Here is a 14,618-nt window from a genome sequence, read left to right on the forward strand (position 1 = left end):
ATTTCAAATATTTCAACCAATACTCAGACTTGGTAAATATCCAACAAAAAGTGAATTAACTATTGATTAACCTATGTGTTGAATTTAATTGACAATCTCAATATTCTGGTTACAAAATATATAACTAAAAAAAATATATACCTTTTTTCGTACATGAAAATGTGAATAACATATCTCACACAACTCTTTCAGTTATAACATGATATGACTTCACCAATTTCAGTTATAACTTGAAATTACTTCATCAAGTACAAATAGGGCGCAATGTCTATTGCTACAACACATCTAGGATCTATGTCAATGGGGTACATTGTTATAACAGTGAGTGATCTGTAAACCCTTTATTATCACTTGTTAACATTATTAATATTTATAATACTGAAAAATATCAAAATCTATCAAATTCAACAATATTGTTATAACTTCCTATAATTGTAGTATCACCCATATGTTAGGGTCGAACCCTAACCCCTTTATTTATGTAATAATTCCATTGGGTCAAGTCATAGTCATAGTTAATTAGAAAGTAAATAAAGCCCGTGTTAATAATTGTAAGTGGTTGACCTACATTAGAGAAAAGGGATTATAGTTAGTTATAAAGGGGTCATGGTTAATAAATAAATTGGTTAACCCGTGTTATGCAAGGGACCACTAGTATTTAGGGTTTTGGATGTCATTTAGCTATAAATAGTCTTAGTTAGTAAAGGAAAAATCATCAAGTCTTATTGTAATCAAGCTCTTCTTTGCCAAATGTTTTTCCTTTGAAGAGGCAAGTGAACTTTGAATCTATTTATGAATAATGAAATAGTTGTTGTTTTTCTCATTTTATTTTGTGTTTTGAGCTATATTTCCTTATATTTATGGTATTCTAGAATTTCCCACTGGTCAAGAGCATAACAAGTGGTACGAGAGAACTTTCCAGGGTTGGTTGTTACTCCAATTTTCGTAGAATTATTTTTAGGCTAGAGATGTGTTCCGATGTCTTTAAACCACAAGATTTTTCATTGAGTGAATAAACTTGAAGAATTGGGGAAACATGCATGCATGAACTATAGAAGGTGATCATGCTTGTTGGACTCCCTTGTAACCCCTATGGGTACCCCTTCGAGTAGTAGTGCATTAGACAGAACCGCTCATAGACTACACTTCCACATACCCTTGGTTATATAAGCCCCCTATGCTCACCTGGAACCTAGGCTTAGATAAGGCATCAACCATATTTCTGCTATAGTATACTGAGAACAACACTTGGGGAGATTACTTGTGCGTATGATAGGGTAGTCGGGTATTACGGCTAAGGATATGGTTAATCCTCCTTAGTTAGCACCATGAATGATTGGGTCGAGTACTATTGTTGGACCCCTGTTTATATTCAAATTTGTAGCACCTAACATTCCTTTATGACCATAGTTCCCTCTGTTATCCAAAGATCACCCACTACCTTATCTTCTAGATGAGATCGAGTAGTTGAGGTTTTGTCACCACAGTGCAAATTAGATCCAGCATTTGCGGTTTTTCCATGGTCGTACAAACCAGATCCAACCATTAGGGTTCTTCCACTACTGTGCAACTCATAGTGAGTAGTTGGAGTTTCACAATTTTGATGAGACTCTTTGTGGAGTGAGGCTTGGTTCTACGACAATTCGGGCCCTATTTTTTCAGGACATTGGGCAGGATCAAGTTTTCTGGAATTTGGCTACTCCAATATTGATTAGCGAGGAGTAAAACTCCTTTTAGAGTGTTAAAAAAAAAAAAAAATTGGGCACCTGCAAGAGACTTAGCCCATAATATTTATGACGACAAGCTGGTCATAGTGGTACCATTCACTTGTAAGCCCCAATTTTTTTTGCAATCCCAAAGTTTTTCTCAACGCAACCTCAAGTGATCCACGTGATTAGAATTGTGAATTTTCACTCTTTCCAAGTAGACTACTCTTAATTAAGCTCAAAAAAAATTGTCTTGGATTGCTATATGCAAGGTACCAGATCTTAAGTTATGATTGGGAGAAGGCACTGGAAGGGGTCAACAACCGTGAAGAAAAATTTGACACATTCGAGGGCATAGTTCTGGAATGTGTCAATTTTTTTTTTGACACATTCCAGGTATTTGAGAGCCCTTGTTTAGTATCAATTGTGTGATGGATACGATTTGACATGGAATGAACATGTTCTTCTGAAAGAAACTTGGTCTTTAAAAAGCACTCATGCATATAGTGATGTTCTTTCATCGTCCTAGAACTTGCAAAAACTTAGCACTTTTCTACAATAAAATGTAAGTCTATCGTGAGAGAGAGGTTATTAGTCTATCTTCATTTGATATATACATATCAAAATAATACTAAATAATACTAATAAAACAAATTCAAGGAAAAAAAATTAAATGCACTTTTACCTATTTGGAAAGCAGTGCCTTGGACTATGAGTTGGTGTTTTGTTGGTAGCTTCTTCAAATTTTGGTTGTTTCAAATTCTTATGAGAACTCTCTCATCATGTAGATCTTGTCAATATCTTTCCAATGACATTTGAATCATCAGTTTTCTGATATCGTATGAGAGATTTATGACCGTTTGACATTTTCAAAAAGGTACCGAATTGCGTCAATTCTGCCGCTGACAATTTGTTTTGCAGCTACCGGATTGTGACGACTCTATAGCTGTGGTTCTACAAGTTCAGATATTTTAGTTGAGGAGAGAAATTTACAGACATGTATTCCACAACTAACGTCGACGTCAACAGAAGTCCCACGCATTGCTGGGAAAAAAATAACAAAAGCTCCAGAGACTAAAAAGCGTGAGATGGGAATAACAAATCTGCCAAAGAATAAGACACGTGAATTCGATCCCCGCTAAAAACATGTCTTAACTCACATCCGATCATAATTAGTTTAAATGATTATGCGACCAAAAAATCGGATTCCTGCACCACATTGACTCGGACGATTTCCCAATTAGTGTATTCAAATTTATTTGCAGGTTTCTGATCAAGCAGAAGCTCGAACGCTTGAACATAGGGTGTCAAACCTATCAATTTTCCATGTCAGCCATATTCGTTGTCGTTTTACCAATGTGGCTCATTTCATTTACGCTCTTGGCCCTTGTTTCATTTTATTGTTTTGAACCTTATGTAGGTTTTTTTAATGGCTCAAATTTTAAATCGTTAATATATATATATATATATAATATTTTTTTTAATTAATATTTTTTTGGTTTGTGTGTTTATTTTATTTTGTCTTGTTAAGGTCTTTTTTAAACTTATTTTATTCCTTTTATTTATGTTTTATTGAAAAAATAAATAAAAAAATAAGGAGCATGTTAAACTTTTTTTTGTGATAATTCTATTTTTTCGGTGAAAAATATAATTGTTTGTTTGTTCTGGCTTTTTTTATTTATTCAAAGTAAAAACTTTATTAAAAAAATATTGAAAAAAGTTTAACGAATTTTGAGATAGTTCTAATTGAAATTTGGAGATTAACTTTTGATTTTTTTGAATCAATGATGAATTGAGATCTCGTGTCCAAGTTTTAGATCTATGAGTTTTATTGCAAAATTTGAATGCTAACTTCATTCAATTTTCTTTTATGATCTTCCAAGTTGCATAAGGCACAACAAGAGAACATACTCAGGAATTTTTCAACTCTTTGTTCTTTTGAAATCTAAAATTAAAAAAAAAAAGTAAAAAGATTCGATCTCTAACTTCAAATTTTGAATCTCGAATATTGACTCAGGTGGATATTGTTGGTCACCTACCAAGTCTACTTGGACCTCCACCATTGTTTCTTTCATCTTTTCAGTTTCTTTAATTGTAGCACAGTTTACTATTTTGAGCAGTTTTTCAGGCCCTGAACTTACAAAACCGTTTTGAGGTCCTAAATGAAGTTTTTTGGGAACACTGAGAGCAACATAGGTCCATGGACTAATGTTGCTTCTCCCGAAGTTGTAGTTCTCGGATAGATCTTTCTAATTAGATATTGTGCGTGTCAAACGAAGTTCATATGCCAAAGTTGTGACCTCGGGAAGTTGACATACCAATTTACCCAAACGTGGCCCACTGTTTGGTGTTTCATCTTCTAGGGTTAGGTTTTTGTATGTTTAGGATTTTCCATTGTTTCTCAACAATAAATAGGTCTTCGAGCCATATTGTAACACAGTTCAGAGGCATGTAGCCAATACGTTTCTTCTCAGAGATAACCTACCATCGCCCTAGTTGATTTATTTCCATTGTTCTTTCTAAGCATATTTCAGTATTTTACATTAATGAAATGAAGTATTATTTCCACTACATCTATGTGTTTATGGTTATCTCTGTAATTTGTTGCGCTCATGTTTAAATATGAATCAAATATTTGTTTGTTCTCTTCTCATTCTAGATTTTCCTGCAAAATGATTAGTAAATGAGGCGGCTCTTACTGCACCATGAAAAATAAGATTGCAAATAAAATAAAATCTAACATAACAAAAAAAACTTAAAGACATCACCAATATTTGGTTTATTTATTTATTTTGTCGTACTTTAATAGAAATAGGAAAATTGGTTCAAGTGTATGCATATTTCCATTGTAACCATGTGCATAAGAGGAGTAAAAGGATATTCATGCTTAGGTTTGAAAAATATGCGCACATCAAAGCCTGAAAGACCAGTTGCTTTGATAATGCAATCAAGAAGTAAGGAAGAATGGAAGAATGATGTGACTTGATCCCTGATTAGAACCAACTTTCAGTAAAGCTATGATATTCCTAATTCCTTTCTCCATTTAGATCACATTGGATATCCTCCTTCTTTATGCATTCCCTAATATTATATGTTATTGGTTTCTCCGCATCAAAGGTATTCCATCGTTCCTTAGTCTCACAAATTGATAAGTGGAGTTAAAAGAGACTTGAAGATCTTCTTATGGAGGTGAAGAGATAGACAAGTTTATGAATGATGTTAAAATATACTCTTATCGACAGGAAGATATCCCAGTTGTTGCTAGTATTTGAGAAAGTTCTTGGAATGTCATTCCTCAAATACTTAATTGTCTGTGAATTACTCCAACTATTTGATAATTCCTATCTTGCACACATATTAGTACAAAGTATTGAAAAAATATTGAATATTGAATATACATCATCAATGATTTTAATATGTTTTTAGCCACGCATTTAAGAATTAATGCAACTATCGTGAGTTGTCTAAACTTTCAAAATAAGCACCTATGTATGCCTCCCTGAAAATAATGCCAAAATGTTGGGTGATTTAATTTTCAATTAAATCCCTATCATTAAATTGTTAAATCAGGGTTCGTGACTTGATGAGTTATACATGTACTATATGTACATGTACTAGGTGATTATTTCTTGTAATAGATTAATCTAATGAAGAAACTTGAAGTTACTTATAGAGAAAATAATGAAAGAAAATGAAAAGCAAGTGCACATGTTCTCTCTCAAGCATGCTCTCTCTCAATCCCTTTCTCTCTTAAAGACAATCTTTATGTAAACTAGCAATTCTAATCTAACCTATGAAATGAAAAAGTAATTTAATCTAGCAGGCTATGACATTACTAATGTGATATTACTAGTGTCCCAATCGAATCCAAACACAAGGAAATTTAATCAATCTTAACAAAACAACATAAAAACATATAATCAAAATAACATAAAAGAAACTAAAATAAACATGCATAAATTAAATAACATAAATATTTACAACTAAGGAAAGCGATGCACAAGTTGCGGTTGATGGAGCCCTCCACTCCTCAGAAAGCACAACGAACAGTTTTGAAAGTTTGTAGATCAAAGCAGCAACATGTATTCTATAAAATGAAGTTGCAGAAAAGCTGCAAATATATTACAATAATTCAACTCTCTTCCTCCCTATCCTCACTTTACAAATTACATATTTTCTATGGAACTTGGAACCCCTTTTTATGAAGGATCCACTCTTATTTATACAAAAATTTAGGATAGCTAATCAATAAATATAGATCATCAAATCTCTCTTAAATCCACATTTATCTCATGTGGTTAAAACCAATCACCTAAAAATATTAGATACAAATTCTCTCAAAATTCTCTCCTAGTTTTGATAGGATACACATATCAAAACATCCATGATTATTCTCCTTTGAATGTTCTTATTCAATGATTCAAATCTTCTACAATTATTCCACAAATATTCATGCGTTGGAATTGAAATTCGAATTGGTGGTTGAGTGGCCAAATAAGAGCCTTCTAGAATCTTAAAATATGCCTACGATATCATACAACTCATAACACTTTTAGTTATATATGAAAACATGCTCATTTCCTAATATTTAATCACAAATTCTCTTTAAATACTTAAAATAAATGACTTGAAAAATAGTAGTGATAAACCCATATGATCACGAAAATGGTTATTAATGTAGGGTTATGGAGCTACAGAATATGGTAAAAGAGTTAGAGAATATGGTAAAATGATGGAAATGAGGGTAAACGAGGATGACATTTTTTCCACCCAACATCTACTAACTGATTTTTCATTCTACATATTAAACCTTTTCCTATCTCTAGTTATTATCATACCAAGCATTTGTTTTACAATAGCGAATCCTTCATTGCAAATGAATTTTCCATTTTTTCTTTGAGAACATTTATTTGTTGCATGTTAGACACTGCAACAAGCATGTCATCTACATACAATAGCAATATAATATAGCTTCCATCATTTTGTTTCTTAAGATAAACATAGTGATCAGAACAACATCTAGTATAGCCTTTCTCAGACATAAACTTGTCAAATTTTAGATACCATTTCCTTGGAGCATGTTTTAGACCAGACAAGCTCTTCTTCAACTTGCACACTTTTTTGCATTGGAAATTCACTTAATGAATCTTTGAGAGAGCACGTGAATTCATGGAATGCTAAATAGTAACATTAATTTTACTACATATTGGAAGATACCTTTATAAATCACTTTATTTAACCCCCTATCAATATGAGCCCAATACACCTTCCAAATTTTAAAAGCCCCCGCTTTCTTTTTTGCTTAAGCAAGAGTATTTCCTTCTATATTACTGACTAGAAAAAGTTACAAATATATGTTACAATCCACGGCACTGAGGCCCACAAGAAAAACAGGCCCCACCTAACCTAAGAAGCCAAGCCAAAGTCTCGAAAACCAGGCCTAGGGCTCACGACACTTTACCAACCACCGACGACTGTACGATTTGTTTTCACAGATCTAATGGTTGAGGGGTGATATCGGGAGCTCAACTAGCCCACCGATTAACCAACTAATCGGACCCGAAATGTTTTCAAAACCTTCTCTAAAGTCGTATCGGGTCCACTTTGGGAGATAACTCCCAGGCTATTCCACCGCCCAAAATCCACTAGATGCAGGCGAATCCTCACAAAGCTCGCGATAAGCATGGAAGTTAACACTAACTGTGGATCCGAAACCCTTATAGAGTCCATTCACAATCGCCTTCCGAGTCTGATAAGAAGGTTAACCTACGATTAGCTTGCCTCACGAAATGCACTATATTTCCGCGATTACTCTGACCTGCCCACTCTTTAAAGAGGATCTCGGCGCCTAACAAGAAGGCACCCGTTAATGTTTTCCTTAAGACTTGTTTTGTAAGAAGTTTCCTGCCCGAGAAACTTATAACTAAAGAATATCATATCCATTTCCCACCCGACGACCAGAGTAGACCCCTAGATTTACTCTTGACCTCCTTCTTTTAAACACTCTATTTATACATCAACCTTTTCCTCTATTCAGGTAGCTCTATGTGTCTTAATTTTCTTGTTTGTGGCACTCATCCCACAAATGACCTTGAGGTACCTCTAACCATTCATATATTCTGTTATTTTTGGTGCATAGAATGCCTTCATTAGCCATAATGTCTACTATCCTTTGGCATTTCTTCGCATATGAGTGAAACTAAGGGTTCTCATGGTGTGCAGGTGGGACTGAATAAGTTGATATACTTGTAACAATATCTAGTGTTTTGAAACTTTTTTCAGCTCTGTTTCATTGCAAATTTTCTTGACTGAGTTGATTATCAGTTCAGAATTAGTTTTATTAATGATATTATGTAAGTTTGAGTCCTTTAGGACTTCTAAGCATTGCTCCAGGGCCATGAGCTCTACCATATTATTAGTGGCTTTACCCAGATGACTGTGAAATATAGCTTTTATTAAAACCTTGTCATCTCTTATTATTCCTCCATACCCAGCAATGCCAGGGTTTCCTTTTGAGGCCCTGTCTATATTTCATTTCATAAACCCAGGGGGGTTGCCATAGATCCTTATAAGCTGATATGTGATTTACATTCTTGGTTATTCCCTGGGGAAAGCCCCTGAAGGCCCATCTGAAGTATAATCTTCCTGTCTTGTTCATGAGGTTGGTTCTCAAGGGGGATTTTTATAAGGCTTCCTACAATCTCTTTGAGCTATCTTTTGATCTGATCTATAATACTTTGTGCATAACCACTCATGCTCTTGAAGATTCTATTGGTGCGCTCTTTTCCATACATGCAAAATTAGAAAGTTAGGAACCAGTTCCCAAGCTTTGTTGATTATTTCATTTGCAGAGAAATTACTCCTCCAATTTCTCAGAGTGCTTTTGATGCTGCCATTGTCCCTATCAGAATGTCTGAAGATCGAAGCTACCCAATTCCACAGATTAGAGGTGAACGGGCACAAATTGAGAAGGTGTTGCATAGTTTATTCTTGTAAATAGAAAACCTGGCATCTTGAAGGACCAATAACCCCTATCTTCTGTAGGTTTTCCCAAGTTAGAATCCTTTATGTTGCACCAACCACATGAACAGTTTGATTTTCATCCAAATTTGATTTTTCCATAAGTCCTTCCAAACCATATCAGGGTTTGTAAATTCAAGTCCAAGGGTTATACGCTTGGCCTCTTTAAGGTTAGAGTTCCTTCATTGTTTTTGTCACATCTCAATTGGTCTGAAGATGTTGAGATCAGAATCTTTCTCTGCTCCAAGATAATTGTAAGAGCTTGTTGGTACCATTCCTTGACCTCCTTTTTCCTCTTCAAACACATCGTTTGCCTACCTTTCTCCTTCATACATCTCTTAGACCCCTTGAAATTGATTAGTTAACAGTATTATAGTTGTTAAATACATTAGAATTGATTTATGAGTTTTATGTTAAAGAATTAGGGATTTTCGATAAAAAGACTACAGGAAGTTGCAACATCCTGTAATTGGTTTATTGTTTGACATATGGCATGATAGCTAGGCTAAAGCAAAGGGTAGGGATGAAAAGTAGAATGTACAAGCATGGACGAACACCTATCCTACAGTAGAACCAACGCTCCTGGAGGCACGGTCAATGACGGTCAAAGCACAGCATGTTGGCAACAAAAGGCAACAACATAGGGTCCTAAACCGATGTAGTTTTATTCCTTTTTGAAATTGGTTTAGAATAGAAACAACTTAAAAACTATGCCATAGCAAAAGCGGGAATAGCCGCATCACGAATGTACATTCATTTCGAAATGTAAACGTTGTAAAAACATATGTAAACACAGTTCTGTGTTGTCAGTTAGTGGTTATCATTGTATCGTTTTGAAAACAGAGTTTTGAACTTAATACCAAAACACGGTTGCAGTCACGATTTCCTTGTTGCGTTGATTCAATAGTTGCTTGAGCACAATCCAGTATACCTCTGAAATGCGGACGGGCCCTGCGTGGAACGGGTATACTGTCATTTTATTTCATTTGCAACTTCTGAATATTCAATAGCATGCACAGTGATTAGAGTTCAGTTTATGCTTTCGTTGATTTAATTAGAAATTTGTATGAGTGATGTTTATGATTGTAGCTTGAAGGATTCATCGCAGAGATCGTTGAATTGTATCCTGTAAGGGATCTGATCTTTCATTATTTTTAAGAGCATCTTCATCAACCTGTTTCTCATATATTTGGATTTTAAGTGTGCTTATGATTTTTGTATATTTCAATATTTCATGAACGATAAACATTGAATGCTGAGTGTTCACTGAACAGGGGTTTTATGCACAGCATCCTCATAAGGGGATTGAAATCTTGGTTTAAGTAATACACAGTGTTTTTAGATAAGTAGATGAGTTGAGTGACCTGAGTGTCCAGGTGATAGGGAACATACCTCAACCTTCCGTAAAGAAGTTCTGTAACCTACCATCATGAACACTTAGTTAGGAATCCTTTATGTCTATAGATTGTAGATGCATGCCTCGAAGTTTACTGATCCTGGTCGATAATAAATATAGCCTAATCTAGCACCCTAGATAGGACACTACATTTTGGCACTGTTGCCGGGAGGCGTACTTAAAGGATTTAAAAAGAAAAAAAATTCAATAAACAAAAACGAGCAAAAACATAGATTTAGAAATCATGTTCATTTATGCCTAGATTTAGAGACAATCAAGGTAGATTCATAAAAACCCCCCACCATCCAAAAACTAACCCATCATCAGGAGCAGACTCTTTAGGAAATACAACACCAGCTGAGGAAGTCACCATACAAGCATTAGAGGATAAACAAAAGTCAGGACAAAGACTTACTCTCATCGAAAGGCAAACTTTATTAGCACATAAATCACAGAACAAACACTTTCTTAGATCCTCCACACAAGGAGAAAGTAGCACAGTGACCGAACAATCTGTCTTTAATCTCCTCTTTAAAACAAGTGACACTGACACAAAGAAACCTATTAGAATGGCTGAGGAAGGAGATGGATCAGTACCAAATCAAGGACAGAGAGACGAAGAAGAGTCAACTTTTAAGTTTCCTATACATGAACCACAAGAAGATGATGAGATCAAAATGAAAAACATACCTCCATCCGTGCTACCAAACTTTTATGGTATGGCTTCGGAAGACCCAGACTCATTCTTGTTCGAGTTTGACATTGTATGTCGAACATATGGTTACATAGATGATGCCCATAGGCTTAGACTCTTCCCAGTGACATTAAAGGCATCAGCCTTAAGATGGTTCATGAGGCTTGGTGAGCATGCGATAATTGATTGGGATGGCATGAGAAGAATATTTCTAAGGAAATATCAACCTTATTGTAGATCCAAAGATTCCAAAGATGATATCTTTAGAATGAGCCAACAAGAGGATGAAACCTTAGAGGAATACTTAGAACGGTTTGTCTACAACTTACAAAAATCTAAACACCGAACTATGCCTCTTGATTTGATCCACACAATATTCTCGAAAGGCATCCGAGAGGAATACATGGATGATCTTAATTTGATGGGAAAAGGTGACATTTCTACCTTACCTTTTGAAGAAATCGCTGAATTATGCGAAAAGTATTCAAGGAGCAAAGCTAAAATTGGAAAAAGAACCCTGTCATTCAAGGTCACAAAATCTGCTTCAGCAAGTGTCACAAGGGCTGAAATAGGGAATCTGTTAGAAGAGTTTAAAACAGATCTATTAAGCACCCTAGGGAACCAAATTGACACTCTAAAAGCTAAGAAGAAACAAGAAGATGAAGATCAGATAATGGCTATCTTTTGCCCAAAATGCCAGAAGAAACATGCCTTAAAAGACTGCCCATTAGAAAACATCCAAGTTTGTGCTTTCTGTACTGAACATCATGATATATTTAATTGTCGTAAAGTTAAGGTTTTGCAGAACTGTAATATGGAAGCTAATGCAGAGATGGAAAACTTGTATTACATGGGCACAAAGAGACCGTGGCAGCTAAGGCCAGCGCCTCAAGGTATGTTTCCAAATCAAAATTTGCAATTTCCTGTAAATGATCAAATGTATGCTCAGAATTCATGGAATGTACCCATGCCATGGCAGCACCAAAATCACCCACAGCAACAATGGAGACCATCTCAACAATACTCTCAATCCTATCATACATATCCTCAATCATACTAACCATATTCACAGCCATATCAACAATATCATCAGCCATATTCATCACATCCTCAACCATATCAGCAGTATCCTCAGCAGCAAGTTGTTTACAACCAACCTCAACCTACTCAACAAGCACTGCCTGCTCCTCCACTAACAAATCCACCACAACTGCAATTTCCATCTAACTCACAACCTCTTAGACCTACTCAAATTCCTGCTCAAACTGTCCCAAATCCAATAACAGAGCAGAGAGGCCAGCCTACAATGTAGAAGAGGGAACCTCATATCCCACACTACCCTTGCAAAATATCAACTTGAGGTCTGGTAGGGTACTCCACAAAGATTCTCCAATAATAGATAAACAAGAAGAAAACACAGAAAATGAAAATGAAATGACAAATCAAAGAAAACCAAACGATGATACCAAAGATAAGCAGATGCAACCATTGCATCCACCTTTTCCAGGCCGATTGGTCCAAATGAAACTTCCAATGTCCATACCACAATTTGATGTTTTAGATGAGCTCAAGAATGTCTATATAAAAATTCCGCTACTGCAAGCCATAAAAGACACATTCCCTATTCACTAAAGCAATCAAAGAAATGTGTCTTAAGAAGCCCACTAGGAAAAGATTGATCCACAAACCGTTCATGTTATAGGACATTTAGCTGCTTATAAACAAATACCATCTCAATGGAAAAGTATGTTGATCCTGGTATCCCCAGAGTTACTACAATCATTAACAACATACAGATTCCAAACACTTTAATAGATCTTGGGGCCGCAATAAATGTCATGACTCTTGAAACCATGAGAACACTCCAGCTCATAAATTTGCAACACACAACGATTGTTCTAGAACTAGCTGATAGGTCTAAAGTGATTCCTGAAGGGATTTTGGAGACATAATTGTTTCACTAGACTCTTGGGAGTACCCAGTGGACTTCTTAGTTCTTCAACCCAAATCCAATCTAGGAGGGCACCCTATCATCCTTGGTAGACCATGGTTAGCGACTGCTGATGCATTCATAGGATGTCGATCGGGCAACATGATTATTTCAAGAGGGACCGAAAGAAAACAACTCACTCTTTATCCATCGGCACAATCACCAGCAGTAACACACAATTTATGGCTTGATGATAAATACAATGATAAAAAAGAAGTACAATCTATTTTTTAGCATTGACCAAATCTATGATTTCCAAGAACAAAATAATAATGATTTGGTAGAATTGTTCCTTTCTCAACCTGATATTTCTGAAAATTTGAGAAACGACCAATATCATGCTGCAGATGTACTTTTAGCCCAAAATTTTCAAGAAACATGCACCATTCAATCTTTGCAACCACATTTCACGATATTTTTCCAGTTCAATCCATCACAAACACACAGAGTCAGATCATAGAGATTAGTCCAGGGAAAACTCTGAACATAGGCAATCACCTAGAGTCATCTCAGCAAGAGAAATTGATTCGACTATTGAGAAATACCAGAAAGCATTTGCTTGGGACTACACCGATATGCATGGGATTCACCCGACACATGCACTCACCATATTTTTATATAGATAGTACTATCAAACCAGTGAGGCAACCACAAAGAAGAATGAACCCCATGCTCCAGGATATTGTCAAAGAAGAATTGCAAAAACTGTTGAGAGTTAATTTTTATATATCCTATTTCTGACAGTCAGTGGGTATCCCCATTGGTTATAGTGCCCAAGAAAAATGGTAAGTGGCGCATTGTGTTGATTACAGACAATTGAACAAAGCAACGCTCAAAGATTATTTCCCACTACCATTTATTGACCAAGTGTTAGACACCTTAGCTGGGAAATCATCATTTTCTTTTCTTGATGGTTTCAATGGCTACAACCAGATCAGGATAGCCTCAGAAGATCAGGACAAAGCCACATTCACCTGTCCTTGGGGCACTTATGCTTATAATGTTTTGCCATTTGGACTTTGCAATGCTCTAGTTACATTTCAGAGAGCTGTATTAGCTATTTTCGCTGATTTAGTTCATGATTGTGTTGAAGTTTACATGGATGATTTTTTCAGTATACGACAATTCATTTGAACATGCATTAGAGAACCTTGAAAGAGTTTTGAAAAGATGTATTGAAGCTAATTTGTCCCTGAGCAATGAAAAGTGCTTTATGATGTTAAACGAAGGGATAGTATTAGGCCACTATATTTCTTTTCAAGGCATCAAAGTTGACCCAGCAAAAATCCAGATCATTGTTGATTTGCCAATTCCAAAGAATCAAAGAGAGGTAAGAAGTTTTCCTTGGGTATGCAAGCTATTACAGAAGGTTTATTGAACATTTTAGTAAAATAGCTTTACCTTTGTTTAATCTTCTAACAAAATATATACTTTTCAACTGGAACGAGAACTGCCAACAAGCATTTGAAGCACTCAAAAAGAAGTTATCAACCGCAACCAGTCCTAAGAGGGCTAACTGGAGCCTACCATTTCATATCTTTACAGATGCATCTGACATTGCAGTGGGTGCCTCATTAGGCCAAAAAGAGGAATCTTTGTAATTATGCCATTTATTTCATTAGCAAAAATCTAACACTTGCAGAGTCAAACTACACAGTCACAGAAAGGAAACACTTGCCATCATATATGCTGTGAATATAAATTCCGACATTATATAACTTGTTATTGAAGTCGTTGTACATACTTATCATTCCTGCCTTAGACATTTAATGATAAACCAATAACTAGGTGGCAGAGTTACTAGATGGTATT

This window comes from Pinus tabuliformis, chromosome 8 (genome assembly GCF_031772625.1).
Source record: "Pinus tabuliformis cultivar Carrire ecotype Pingquan chromosome 8, CPIR1, whole genome shotgun sequence".
NCBI classification, from domain to species: domain Eukaryota; kingdom Viridiplantae; phylum Streptophyta; class Pinopsida; order Pinales; family Pinaceae; genus Pinus; species Pinus tabuliformis.